Genomic DNA, 14052 nt, shown 5'->3' on the forward strand with positions numbered 1-14052 from the left:
AAAAAAAAAAAAAAAAAAAAAAAAAAAAAAAAAAAAAAAAAAAGCCTGGCCTAAAGAGAAGGAGGAGTTGGTGATGGGAGGAGAAAGGGAGCCTTCCTCCACTCCGCACTCAACACCCCTCGTTTATCTCCTTTCTTCTCCGTTTGCTCCAGGTGATTACAGTTCGGAAAGCTTATCTTTTGCAACTATAGGCTACTGGAAAAAGTTTTCCTCTTACTGTGATCCATGGTGAATTCAGCAACATGAACACAGGCAGGGATGGAGAAGAACACATAAGAACCCTCACTGCCTCCACCGAGAGGGCTCAATTTAGGTACAAGATAGCAAGTGACATCTCGAAGCGAGGAAGAAGGATGTTTTATAAGATAATAGGTTACATTTTTTATAAACTTCTCCGTGCCAGGTACCTTACACGTATTAACTCAACTATTCGCCACAATAAACCTAGCCTCTGTATTTTACAATTAGAGAAACGGAACCATTGAGGATTCAATAACTCATCCAAGGCCACACAGTTAGTGAGGGGCAGAGCCAGAGTTTGAACCCAGGCAGCTTAGGTCCACAGGCTGTATTGTAGTCTTAGCCACTAGGCTATAGAGCTTCTTAGGATGCTGCATATGCAGAATTATATTTAACCATTTGAAGGGGCTTGGCTGTGTCCCCACCCAAACCTCATCTTGACTTGTGGCTCCTACTATCCCCATGTGTCATGGGAAGGACCAGGTGGAGATAATTGAATCATGGGGACAGTTACCTCTAATAAAAGTTTTAATTTTATTTTCTAGATATTGGGGAGCCCTGGTGGTTTAGGAGTAGGGGGTGCTGAGCTCAAAGCAACGTCTCAGGAAGAGAAGTCACCCTGGACTATTGATGAAGGCCTGGAGTGAGGATTAAGAAATGGAAGTGGAAGGGAAAAGATAAGGGGAGAAACCTGAGGAATAGAATCTGTAAGGCTCAGGACAGATCAGAAGGTCAGGAGCCCGGACACAGGTGCTCTACTAGAAAGAATTTCTGAACTCCAGCCCTGCTTCTGGGGACCTATTGCAGTAAAGTGACTGGAAGCAAGAACTCAGCAGGCCTGTCTTCTAACTGTTGATTACCACTTACTGGCTGTGTGACCTTAAGCAAGTTAAGTAACTCTCTGAAACTCAGTCTTCACATCTGTAAAATGGAAAGAATAATCAAACCTACTTTGTAGATCATTGGAAGAATTTAATAAAATTATGCATGTAAGGCCCATAGCACAGAGCCTACCACATTCTAAGTGCACAATAAATATTAATCATTATCTCTATTATCTGTCCTGAGACTGCCCCCAAGAACATCCCATGGTATGAGTCTTGTTCCTACACTCAACTTCCATATTGAGGTGAAATCAGTTTAAAATAAGCACCACGAGTAGCCTTAAACAGGAGCAGAATACCAGAGGGCAGCATATACCTAAGAAGTAGAGGGCAGAAGTTAGAAGAAGAGAAGTTCACCTTGTTGCTGGCCAACCAATACTGGTCCTTTGGTGATGGGAGGGGGAAGAAGATGACTTAGTTTCCAAATAACTGTAGGCATAAGAGCCTCTCAGGCGTCTGTTTCAACTCCAGCTGACAGCACTACTTCCTTTTTCCTTTCATCTCCTGGGTCCCCATCTCCCAACCCCCACCGCACACACCTTCCTGAGTCAATACCAAGCAGCCTCATCCCTACATGAATTGCATCCCCCTGACAGGATGGGGCTCTAGGTGATGAACCTGAAGGGTAGCAGTATATACCACCCCCAAATATGCCCCTTTGGCATAAGGATTATGTTGAGCTGAAAGCAGTTAAGAAGAAGTAGATACAAGAAGAGGTCTCCACCTCCCCTCTCTACCAGGACGGACAGAAGTTAATCACTGGAGACAACCCTAGACCCTTATCAGCCCAGAGGAATCTACATAGCAAAACTTACTAAGTAGTCTTATCTCCCATTAGTACCCCCACTTATTTATCTTCCCATAATTTGCTACCCATAGAAGCTCAAAGTCCTGTTTCGTTGTCTTGCCACTTCTCTGTGAATTTATTGTTCTTTTTTAAAATGCAATATAAACCCAAATTCTAACCATCCCTTTGAGTTACTCCTCACTAGGTACCTCCACGTGTAAGCACCATGCACAAGTTAATAAACTTTTGTTTGCTTTTCTCTTGTTAATCTGTTTTTTTGTTGTTTTTCTGTTTGTTTGTTTGTTTGTCATTCTAATTTACAGGGCCCCAGCCAAGGAATCTAAGATGAGTAGCGAAGAAAGATTATTTTTCCTTCCCAACAAACCGGTTTGGCTACTTGCTAAGGAAGTCCCTGGTAGTAGGTCTTTAGTTCTCTAGGTTCGGGGGTCTGGAAACAGAGGCCCTTATTCTGTTTCTGGAATCCCCTTCAAGAGTTGATTTGCCAGTTTGTTGTCAGTAATTTGGGTTTGTAAATTTCCTAGAGCTGAGGAACCTGGAAAGAAACTCTCAAAAAGATGCTCTGCAAAGGTGGAGGATGTATTTTTGTGGAGAAGTCAAAGCAGTAATCAGATATTACCTTGTCGAACTGCACAATAATCCCAGGGCTAGAAGTGAAAGAGGAGAACTGTTATTACGATACAGAAAAGTCAGTAGTTTACCGAGGACATTCAGCACTACACAAATTTCTAGTTTCTACACAAGTTTACTTTTCTGTCCCCATTATGGTCAATTCTATTTTCATATTGATAGAGTTTAGTATTGTTCTAAATCAAGGGTTCTTAATCTGGAAGCTCCTGGTTGAGATAGGGTTTTTTGAGGGACTTTGAATCTTCCAAAATCATATGCAAATTTTTGCATGCATGCTTTTGAATAAGAGGGAGCCATAGCCTTCTCATTTGCAAACTTGCAACTTTTTTAGAATCACTAATCTTCATAAGTTGAAATTGAAAAATGGACCAAATATTTCTGAGATTTGGGGAAAGTGATTTTGTGAATATATACAGTCGTTGAGTCTAGGCTATAAACTGCACAGTGGACATTTGGAGGACCCTCTCATCTCCTCCTCACCTTTAAAAAAATATTTCTGACTTAAGAGCACTTGCTCTGGGCCACACTGACTAATGGTGAATGCAGATGGACCACTCGCTACCTGCATACACCTGGGCATATTATTTCACCTATGATGGCCTTGGTTTCCTCATCTGTTAAGTCTGAAGAACAGTACCTGTCCCCATAGGGCTAGAGTAAGGAGCTCAAAACAGTGCCTAAAATATACTAAGATCTCAGTAAATGTTAGCTATTTCTATGATGCTTATCTCCCCCTCTGCCCTCACCTCCTACCACTGCTTGCTTCAGGGGAGAATAAATCACAAGAAAGGCTGTGTATGAAAAAGACAAAGTGGCGTGCTGGGAGGTAGGGCATGATACCTGGGATTAAGAATTATCTACTAATAATCATCATCAGGAATAAAAAAAATTGGCTGTAATAGATAGAGTCAGGCCACCCATTTAATTACAAGTCATAATACCCACTAATTTTCACACGAAAGGATGAGGCACTCTAACAATACCCGTACCTTTTTCAGTACCACCAGGGAGGCTGGTTGCATGTGAACCCATAGGGAGAAACAGAGAGGAGACTGTCCTTGTGAATTCTTACAGTTCCCTCAATCTCCCAGCTATCACTTGTGCAGATCAGCAGCTAAGAAGCAACCACACACTGGGAAAGCCAGAGGAAAGAGGGCAGAGGTGGAACTGGTCTGCAAACCTATAAGAGGCATCCCAGACTTCTGGTAATTAAGTTTGGTTTCCATCAGCTGTGCAAAACACCAAGTTCAAGTCAGCCAAGGCCAGAGATGGAGAAGGGCAGGACTGTGGAAAAGACAAAGGGCCCTTCCACTGGAGCCTGCTATAACTGGTCCCTTCATGGAAGTCTCCAGCCCTAATGAATCCCGGCTGTTCACCTACACAATGAGCAATCATGTTCTGCCTCAGGTCTGGCTCAGCTCCACTCCCTTCCACTGGGAGCCAGCAAGGGGGTAGGTACATCTGTGGTTCTTTCTCCGGCCACATTCTTCTGGCTCTATGTCATTCTTCACACAAATTGCTGAAAGCCGGCAAGCTTTTCTCCTTCATAGTTAATATGCTTCTGAATCACTTGGGGAAACCTGTTCTTGACTTTCAAATGTATATTTATAAACTTCAATTTTTAAAAAAGTTGTCTGCTATGCAACTGAACTGCAAAGCCTCACAAAGAACACTGGCAAAAACGTTGACCAGAGTCCAAGTGGCTAACTCAAAAACAGTTGAGTCATTTGGGTAGGGAAGAAAACAAAAAATAGAATAACTCTAAGAGAAGGTGATGGAGTAGAGTGGCATACAAAAAAGTCACTGTGGTCAAAAGATCCCCGTGTGGATCAAGGCTCTACTATGTATGAACCGGGGCAAGTCCATCAGCCCTTCTGAGCTTCAGTGTCCTCATCTGTAAAAAGGGGGTAATAACTACCTCTGAATTTTGGTGAGAAGACTACAATGATGCTGTTATACATAGTAGGAGCTCAATCAATGTGTACTGTTTTTAATATTATAACTACTATAACTATCTATCTATGAACACCTCATCCTGGAGTTTTTAAAATAGGATGGAGAGAAGTGGCTTGACCTGAGAGGCACTGAAGAGGTTAGAAGGATGGGATCTGTGATTGATGATACATGGAGGATAACAGTGACAGAGAAGTCAAAGATGATTCCCAGTTTAATGACCATGTGGTGGTGGTTGGTGCATGGCGGTGTGCTGGAGGAGCCCCTTTGTTCTCTCTCTCTCTCTCTCGGATTACTCTGTCTGGGAGAATCTGGGAACAACCCTGTGGAGAGTCTTACATGGAGAGGAAGTGAAGCCTCTTGATAGTAGTCATATGAATGAGCTTGAGAACATATCCCCCAGTCCTTCAAATGACTGCAGCCCCAGCCAGCAACTTGGCTGCAACCTCATGAGAGACTCCTAGCCAGAACCACCCAGCTAGGCTGCTCCCAGATTCCTGACACTCAGAAACTGGGCAAGATAATGCATTTTATTGTTTTAAGCAACTAAATGTGTTAGTTCATTCAGGCTGCTGTAACAAAATACCATAAACTGGGTGGCTTATAAACCACAGAAATGTATTTCTCTCAGTCCTCGAGGCCGGGAATTCCAAGGTCAAAGTCCCAGGAGATTTGTTGTCTGTTGAGGTCTCACTTTCTGGTTCATAGATGATGTGGTTCACAGCTGAGTCCTCACATGGTGGAAGAAAAGAACCCTGATCTCTTCAGTCCCCACTATGGTCTGAATGTTTGTGTACCCTAAAAATGTGTTGAAACCTAATCCCAAATGTGGTGGTACTCAGAGGTGGGAACTTTAGGGTGTGACTAGGTCATGAGGGCAGAACCTTCATGAAGGAGATTAGTACTCTTATAAAAGAGGCCTGAGGGTGATTATTTGCTCTTTCTGCAATGTTAGGACACAGCAAGAAGGCACCATCTATGAAGCAAAGAATGAGCCCTCACCAGACACTGAGTCTGCTGACACCATGGTCTTGGACTTCCCAGCCTCCAGAACTGTGAGCAATAAATTTATCTTGTCTATAAATTCTCCAGTCTATTGTGCTTTTCTTACAGCAGCCTGATTGTACTAAGACAGCCCCTTACGCATCTACCAATCCAATTCATGAGGTCTCCACCCTCATGACTTAACCATCACCCAAACCTCCCACCTCCTAACATTGTCACGATGCAGATTAGTGTTACATATATAAATTGGGGGAGATCATAAACAATCAGACCATAGCACACAGAAATAAAATACAAATACAAAAGGTTTCTGGATTGGGCAACATGGGTTAGAGGAGAAACTAAAACCTTCTATACATCAGTAAACATGCAGCCAAATGAAAACTGCCAGCCCAACCATATTTAATGTAAATATACATTGTTGAGCCTAAGGACTCAACAATGAGAAATGTTTAAATAAAGTTAGATTATCACAGTTAGGAGGCTTCCCTGTGCATAACAACAAACCAAATTCATGTGGCTTAAATAACAAGGAATTTTATTATCTCATATAACAATGAGTCCACAGGTAGAACGGCTCCAGAGTTGTTTAATCCTGTGGCTCAACGACAATGTAAAATACCCAGGACCAAATTACCAAAAGATATCTACAGCATGCAAGCATTTATATAAAATCTCAGAACACACAAAAAATAGCATAAATTACTTATAAATATAAGCATGTATCATTAAACTACCAAAACATATAAAGAAATGACATTCTCTTTAAGATAGCACTGTGTGTCTCTTTAAGACACCACTGAGAAGGAAGGGCAGAGCAAAATATGGGATATGAAATTTTTAGCGAAAGTTTAAAAGACGCACAGGAGAAATTTGAAATAATTGAAGCAAAATATTAACATCTGTTTCATCTTTGAGATGAGTACATAGGTATCTGTTATTACCTAAGCTTTTTTTATATGCTTGGATTGTTTATAATTATATATAAATGTTATAGTGCTATAGAGATGACATAAGGGGGGAACATGCAGGAAACCATTTTCAGACGGATAAAGAAAACAAGCATTTATCGATTTATTTGAGAAACCATTTTGAGTGTCTGCTATATGCCAGGCACTATTCTAGGCAGTGGGGATAACATGGTGAGCAAGATGAATGATTTCTGTTTTTATGGAGTTCATGTACTACCAGACAAAAATATGCAATAAAAAAGGAAAACCAGATGATGATAGCGTTAGAAATGAAACAGAAGAATATGCTAGAAAGTGACTATTTTGTGGAATCAGAGCAGGCCTCTATGAGAAGGTGACATTTAAACTGAAAACCGAGGTGAACAAAAAAAAAAAGAAAGCCATCCGTGGGAGCCTCTGAGGAAAGACATTCTAGGCAGAGGGAACAGCTAATGCAAAAGGCCTGAGCTGGGAATGGGCTTAGTGTTCTTGCAGAGCACAAAGAAGGCCAGAGTAGCTGGCACTGAAGTACATCATCAACTCTTTAAACAAGAGAGAATATGAAAAGCGCCTGGAGAAAACGGGAGGATCAAGTGAGGCTTCATATCAGTGTAACTTTATCATTTGGGTGTTAAAGAATCCTTTGAGAATTCAATAAAAAGGTATGGATTCTAGAAAAATATACATGCATTCTGATATTTGCTTACAGTTTCAGGATATGTGGGGACCCTCTCAAGCCTATCCAAAATGACCTAACTCCCACATTTGAGCCAAGGCCACATTCTTCCCAGGCAGCCCCCAGTCAGTGAGGGTACATGGGAAAAGCCTCTGAAAATGCCATCCTCTCCCCAAGATAGTAAATCAAAGACAATATCACATTCCAAGGGTATGGTTGGAGATTGTTGTCACCCCTAAAGATCTTAATGATGCAGTGTTGATAATCTCTTTCTTAGCTCCCTATCTCAACTTAATTCACCAGTCTAGTCCCTGCAGAATGTAGAATAATTATAGATTACCACATGTTCAACAAAGTAGTAGATCCAATTATGGCTGCCTTATCATGCACGGTCTCATTGCTAGAGAAGATCCATGTCAACTCAGGTGCGTGATATGCAGCCATTGAGTTTTTTCTATTGCAATCAGAGAAGAAAATCAGAAACAATTTTGTTCATGTGCAATGGACAATAATATACATGCACAGTATTGTCCCAAGTGCATGTTAACTCTCCTGCAGTCATCACATATAGTCAGAAACAATCTGGAGTATCTGGACATCTTCCAGGATAACACATTGATCCATTACTTCAGTAGCAGAGCAGGGAGAGTAAAAGCTGGCTAGCACACTGGAGGCCTTGGCAACTCACTTCTGATGGTAGGAGATAAACTTTATGTAGATGCGTGAACATGGTGCATTGGTAAAATTGTTAGGGATCCAGTGATTAGGGGAATGCTGAGAGATCCTGTTCAAAGTAAAGGATAAATTGCTGCATCTTGCATCCTCTATTACAAAGAATGAAGTACAATGTCTGACATTGGTTTCACACCTCTCAACGCCACTTCAACCCAGGAGACATAAAAGGCAACTGACTTTGCATGGGGCCTGGAGCAAGAAAGGGATCTATAGTCAGTCCCGGCTATAATGCAAGCAACTTGGCCACATGGAACATATGATCTGGCAGAAGATTTTGTATTGGAGATGTCGGGGGGGGGGGAAATATGCATTATGGATCTTATACAAGCCCCAGTGGGAGAATCAACTTACCCCTGATGTTCTGGACCAAGGTCATGCCATCTGCAGCACAGAATTCTATGCTTTCTGAAGAGTGAATACTGGACTGTTCCTGGACCCCAGTGGACATAGAACACTTGACTCTGGGGTATCAAGTGACCACAAGTATGAAACTCTTCATCATGAGCTGAGTTCTGTCAGACCCTCCAAGTCCTAAAGATACACACGAGCCCATAGCAATCTATCTTAAGATGGAAATGGTCCATCCAGAATCAAGCCCAAGCAGGACCAGAGGGAACAATCAAGCTTCATGATTGGAAACTCCAGACCCACATGCCATCCTCCATGACTGTCCAGTGCCCCTCTCTCAGCTTGCACTGTGGCCATATGGTTAGGGGAATTTCCAGTACTACTACCTGAAGAAGGGAACCCCACGCTTGGTTTACAGGTGGGATATCTTGGTAGTTGAGTGCAAGCTGAAGGTGGGTGGTGAGTACATCGCAGCCACTTTCAAGAGTAGCTTTGAAAGACAGTGCTGAGAAAAGATCTTTCCAATAGGTGGAGCTTTGAGTGGTGTACCTTTTCATCTGCTTAGTGTGGAAGGAGAAGTGGCCTGAGGTGAGAATATATTTGTAGACTCATGGGCTGGGGTGAATGGCTTTGCTGGCTGATCAGAAGCCTGAAGTGAAATGGACTGAATAGTTGGAGGCAAGAAACTCTACAGTAGAGGCACATGGATGGGCATATGGGAGTGGGTACCAAGTGTGACCAGAAAGTGTGACAGTGGTCAACAAGAAAGCCTCCACCATGGAAGAGGAATTGAGCAACCAAATAGACAAAAATGGCTCATCCAGTTGACATTAGCCAGTGTTTGTCATCAGTCACCCAGGCCTGGCATGATGGGCACATAAACAGAATGGCCATAGTAGCACAGATAGAGGTGTTGCACAGGCCACAACAGCCTAGGCTGTAGCTTACCAAGGCCAATCTAACTACTGAAACCCCTGCATATTCAACTTCCCAATGCTACTTCCCTAGGAAGGCACTATTCTGACCCACCAAGAATGGGACAGGGACTGGAGAATTTGCGTTTCTAACAAGGTCCCAAGCAATGCCCCCAAAAAGGCTGGTCTGTGTACTAGTTTGAGGAGTGAGGACTTAAAGGAGCAGGAGTTACCTCCTCTGAGGTCATAGGCTGGAAAATTGACAGAGGAGAAAAAGCTCTTTCAATAGGCTGTAAAGGAGAATCATGAGGATTTTTAGCAGGAAACACTTTTTCCTTTAAGCAGAAGCAGCAGTAGGGGACTGCTGGCCCTTGAGAACTGGCATCTATGGACTAGGGAGAATTTTCCAGGCATGCTCCCTGGGAATGAAGGGGTTACTCTTTGCTAAGTGGCTTAGAGGTGAGCAGCATGAATTGTGTTGCATCTAAAGGGATTTAGGATTTGTAACAAAGTCTTCTCTTTCCCCTCTGCCCTGCTGGCTTGACCATAGGCCTTAAACTTTGCATCTTGAGTTTCCATGAGCCACAACAGCATCGTTATCTGAGGAAGTATGCTACTCTCTGAAGGGGGGCCCCCATAAATCCAAGCCCACACATGCTTCCCTTTGGGCTCTGCAAACCTGCTTTACCCTTTCTCCTTCACAGTGGGTCTCCCAGGGCCTCAGCACAACCATAAGTCAGACTGGACCAGGGCTGTGTTGACACCGGGCTCCTCATGGATGTCCCTGTGGTGAACTGGGTCAATTTACCTGTGATTTGGCTCTGGACTCTTTTTTTTTTTATCATATTTCATTGGAAAATCTGATCTCATTTCAGGTTTGTGCTTCCAGTTCTGTTTTTGGTCAGGTGATCAGTGGACTGCAGCCAGGGAAATGTAAACAGTTAATGAAATCGAACAGGGCCCACACTTTCAGTGATATTTCATGTCTCCAACAAGTCTGCCTTTCCTATTTCCTCCACTGGGCTCTCCCTCCTGGGTATGGCCTGGGTCTGTTCTCCATCACCATGGTGAGCACTTCAGGGAAACACAGGTGTCTGCAGTCATCAGAAATTCAAATCCACCTGCTGGACCACGTGCATGCAGGAGGGCTACTGAAGGCCAATCTGCATGTGGTGGGTGGGAGGTGGGGATTGCTGTCTAGCCATGAGTCCAGAGGACCCATAAATCATGCCGGTTTCCAGAGGCAAGGCGCTCTAATGGGAGTTAGGCGAGAGGCCCACCTGTGGCCAGGCGGCTGGATGCTATTAAGCAGTGGCCCCAGAAGGACTTGAAAGTGGGCGTATTTGGTTCCTTCCACTCTGGAAGCAATTTACTGTTCACGTCTGCCCTTTCTCTTATTGTGTCTCTCTGTACGTCTCTCTTTCTGCACACATGTTTGTTTCTCATTTTCTTTCACATATTTGTCTCTCTCCTCCTCTATTCTCCTCCTTTTCCCTCTCTCATTCTCTCTTCCCCCTTTCTTTTCCTTGGTTTCCCCTCTCCTCTCTTCTTTCCCACTCCTGACTTGCAGGGAAGAAAGACTCAAAACCATAAATGAGTCAGGCCTAACCATCATTACCCGGAAAGGGAGATTTTTGTGCCCATGGCTGATGCAGGGACTGCTGCCTTGAGGAGGCATGGGGAATGGGCTGGGAGCTTCAAGGTAAAATTGAGAGTAGCCCATTTTTTCATTGTTCTCCACTTCCACTCCTTCCCCATTTTAACATCTGTTCACCCTTTTTGGAATCCCCAGGCCTCCCCTCCAGGCTGCACCCAGGCTTACCATCACACACAGTCGCTGCTGTCTCTGCTAGTGCTACAGGCTCCAGCTCCCTTCTCCAGCCCCTCTCCCATGCTCACTGACAGAGCCCAGTTCCTCAGGAATTGTCCCCCTTAACTAGATTTATTAGACAGTTCCTCTAATAAAAGCATCTGCGCCAAGTACCTAGCTCTAGTCCAAAGGAATGACTTCAGTGGAGGATGTTGCTGAGTCCAGGGTCTGCCATCTAGAGAGACATCTTGGGCAGGCTGGTTTTTTGTTTGTTTTTTTTTTTGGTTGTTTTTGTTTTTGTTTTGAGACGGAGTCTGGCTCTGTCGCCCACGCTGGAGTGCAGTGGCATGATCTCAGCTCACTGCAACCTCCACCTCCCGGGCTGAATGGACTCTTCTGCCTCAGCCTCCTGAGTAGCTGGGACTACAAGCGCATGCCACCACATCCAGCTAATTTTTGTATTTTTAGTAGAGACCAGGTTTCACCATGTTGGCCAGGCTGGTCTCGATTTCCTGACCTCAAGTGATCCGCCTGCCTCAGCTTCCCATAGTGCTGGGATTACAGGCATGAGCCACCACACCCAGCCCAGGCTGGCTTTGGTCTGTCCCTGAAGTCACACCACATGGAGTCACCCAGCCTGGTGACAACTTGCTGGCATCAGCATCAGTGCACCCTTCCAAGTCTCAGTGGCCTCAAGAAAATATCAGTGATATATGTAAGTTCCCTCAAACTCCCTGAGGTTCCAAGAGAAGCAAGGCTAGAACTCAGATCTCCATCTTAGCTATCTACTCTGGGAAAGTCAACCTTCCTCTCTGGGCCTCAGCTTCCTCCTCTGTAAAGTGAAGGGTTAAGCTCTGTGATTTCTAAAGTCCACTAAGCTTCTAACATCAGTGGGTTTATTCTACATAAAACTGAGTTTCTCAGGTCTCTCTGACCTGTGGGTAGCAACTGGTCACCTATCACAGCCATTCCCACACTTCGCTGGCTCTTTCTCCCATAGGATCCTAGAGAACATCACCCCCCCTCCCCCACCCATGAGATCTCAGTCTCTGCATCCCAGCATCCCTTGGAAGTGTCTCTCAGGTGCTCACAAACCAGCAAGTCATCATTAGACACAATGCATCCAGTTGCAGCCATTGGATTTTTCTCTTCCCCCACCTCACTCACCTATGTTGCCTGCATCTGAAGTCCCCCGGGAGTTGACAATGCTTGCCTCCCAGTGGCCGTGGATGCCAGTCCATCGCAAGAATGTCAGTGTCCATGGCAAGGGTGCTACCTACCACTGCTCCCACAGCTGCTCCAAGTGCCAGCAGGCTGCTCTGGTTCATTCAGAAGTGAGGAGATTGTCCCTCTCCCCTCAGCATCACATGGGGTCACCCAGACCTTCAAAAGGGACTCCTTGTGCCCTCAAGGGTCACAGAGACTCTTGTGTACACAGTTTCTCATTCTTTCCTTTAGGAACCTCCTTTCCACCAGACTCAAATGCATGGCTAACTTCAAAGGGCTCCTCCCCATCCCCTGGTTCCTCCCAGTTAAGGGTGGGAGAGCCGTCCTGCAAATCACCTCCTGATCCCCGCCAGCCTCCCGCCACTGCTTCTACAGACATGAATTCCATTTTAGGCTCAAGTTGAGACATCCCTACTGTCCCAAGCAACTCTCAGTGTGCCAGACCACAGGACCAGGTAAAAATAAAGAATTATCTTCTCCAATTCTTCCTCCCAATGTATTCTAGAAGCAGACCTGGGTCTCCAAAGAATGTCTGTGACAAAGAGTATTGCTGGTGATTTTTAAAACTCTATGCTGGCTGACAAAGAAGAATCAAATTGATGAGGGAGTAAAATAATATACTGTTAAAAAGAAAATGTGACCAATGCAGGGGCCTGGAGGCAAAATATAGGCTCAATGCTCAGTCTGGAAAATCCACCACTCTATTTTTAGAACCAATGAAAAGAGCCTTGCATAAGGACAAGGCACAATAACAGCTATTTTTCTCCCTCTAAGAATGAGGATTAACACGTGGTTATTAAGAGTCTGAATCCAGGATTCTGAGTGAAGAAACCTGGAATCTAAGCATGGCTCTATGATCCGTGCTTCCTGCCTGTGACCCAGAGAGCGCAAGTCAGACCACATACTCCTGTAAGGGAGACATCCATTCAATAATTGTTGACTCAATTTCAACCAAGACAATGTGTATGACCAAAAGCCCAGACCTAGGCTAAGGGACCAGGGAAGGCTTCCTGGAAGAAGTGTTGCCAGAGCTGAGTGTTAGAGGATGAAGAAGAATTGATGGGATATTAATAGATGGAGTGATACATTAGTGTTTCAGGCGCAGGTGGAAGCGACACTCGCCCAGGCTGGCTGGGCAGGAATGTAGTGTATGTGGCAACTGAAAAGAGACCAGTGTAAACCGAAGCCCAGAGATCAAAAGGAGTATTTTATGAGTGGAGGCTGATAAGGTAAGCAGTTCTATGTTAAGGACTTTGTCTTTAACTTAAGGGATGGTCGCCAGCCTCCAAGATGGTGTCTCATAATTTTGGCCTCCTGGTTGTCATGAACCTTGAATGATCCCCTCCTGCAGTGTACCAGGGTTGGTATGTGTGACCCATCACAGATGGGAGTAGTGACCGCAAATCCCTCCTGAGATTAGGTTATGAAAGACACTGCTGTCTCCATCTGCACTCCCTACTGGATCACATGCCCTGCGGGAAGTCATGTCCTGAGCAGCCCCGAGGACAGGCTCCCAGGCAAGGAACGAAAGCTTCCTGAAAACAACCATCTGAGTAAGCTGCTGGAGAGAAAAAAACTGTTTTCCCTCTACCCATCTTAGATTCATTCGCTGGCTGGGCTCTGCAAATTAGACTGATAAAAGTCAGATAAACAAGAGAAAAACAAGCAGAATTGCATTAACATGTGCATGACACACACACATGGGAACACCCAGTGAGTAACTCAAAGGGGTGGCTAGAACTTGGGCTTATATTGCAACTTAACAAAAGAACTATACAGTTTTAGAGAAGTGGTAAGACAAAGGAAAAGGACTTTGAGCTTTTACGGGTGGCAAATTATGGAAAGGCAAATACATGTGGGGACTAATGGAAGAGA

This window comes from Rhinopithecus bieti, unplaced genomic scaffold (genome assembly GCF_001698545.2).
Source record: "Rhinopithecus bieti isolate Rb0 unplaced genomic scaffold, ASM169854v2 scaffold_32083, whole genome shotgun sequence".
NCBI lineage: Eukaryota > Metazoa > Chordata > Mammalia > Primates > Cercopithecidae > Rhinopithecus > Rhinopithecus bieti.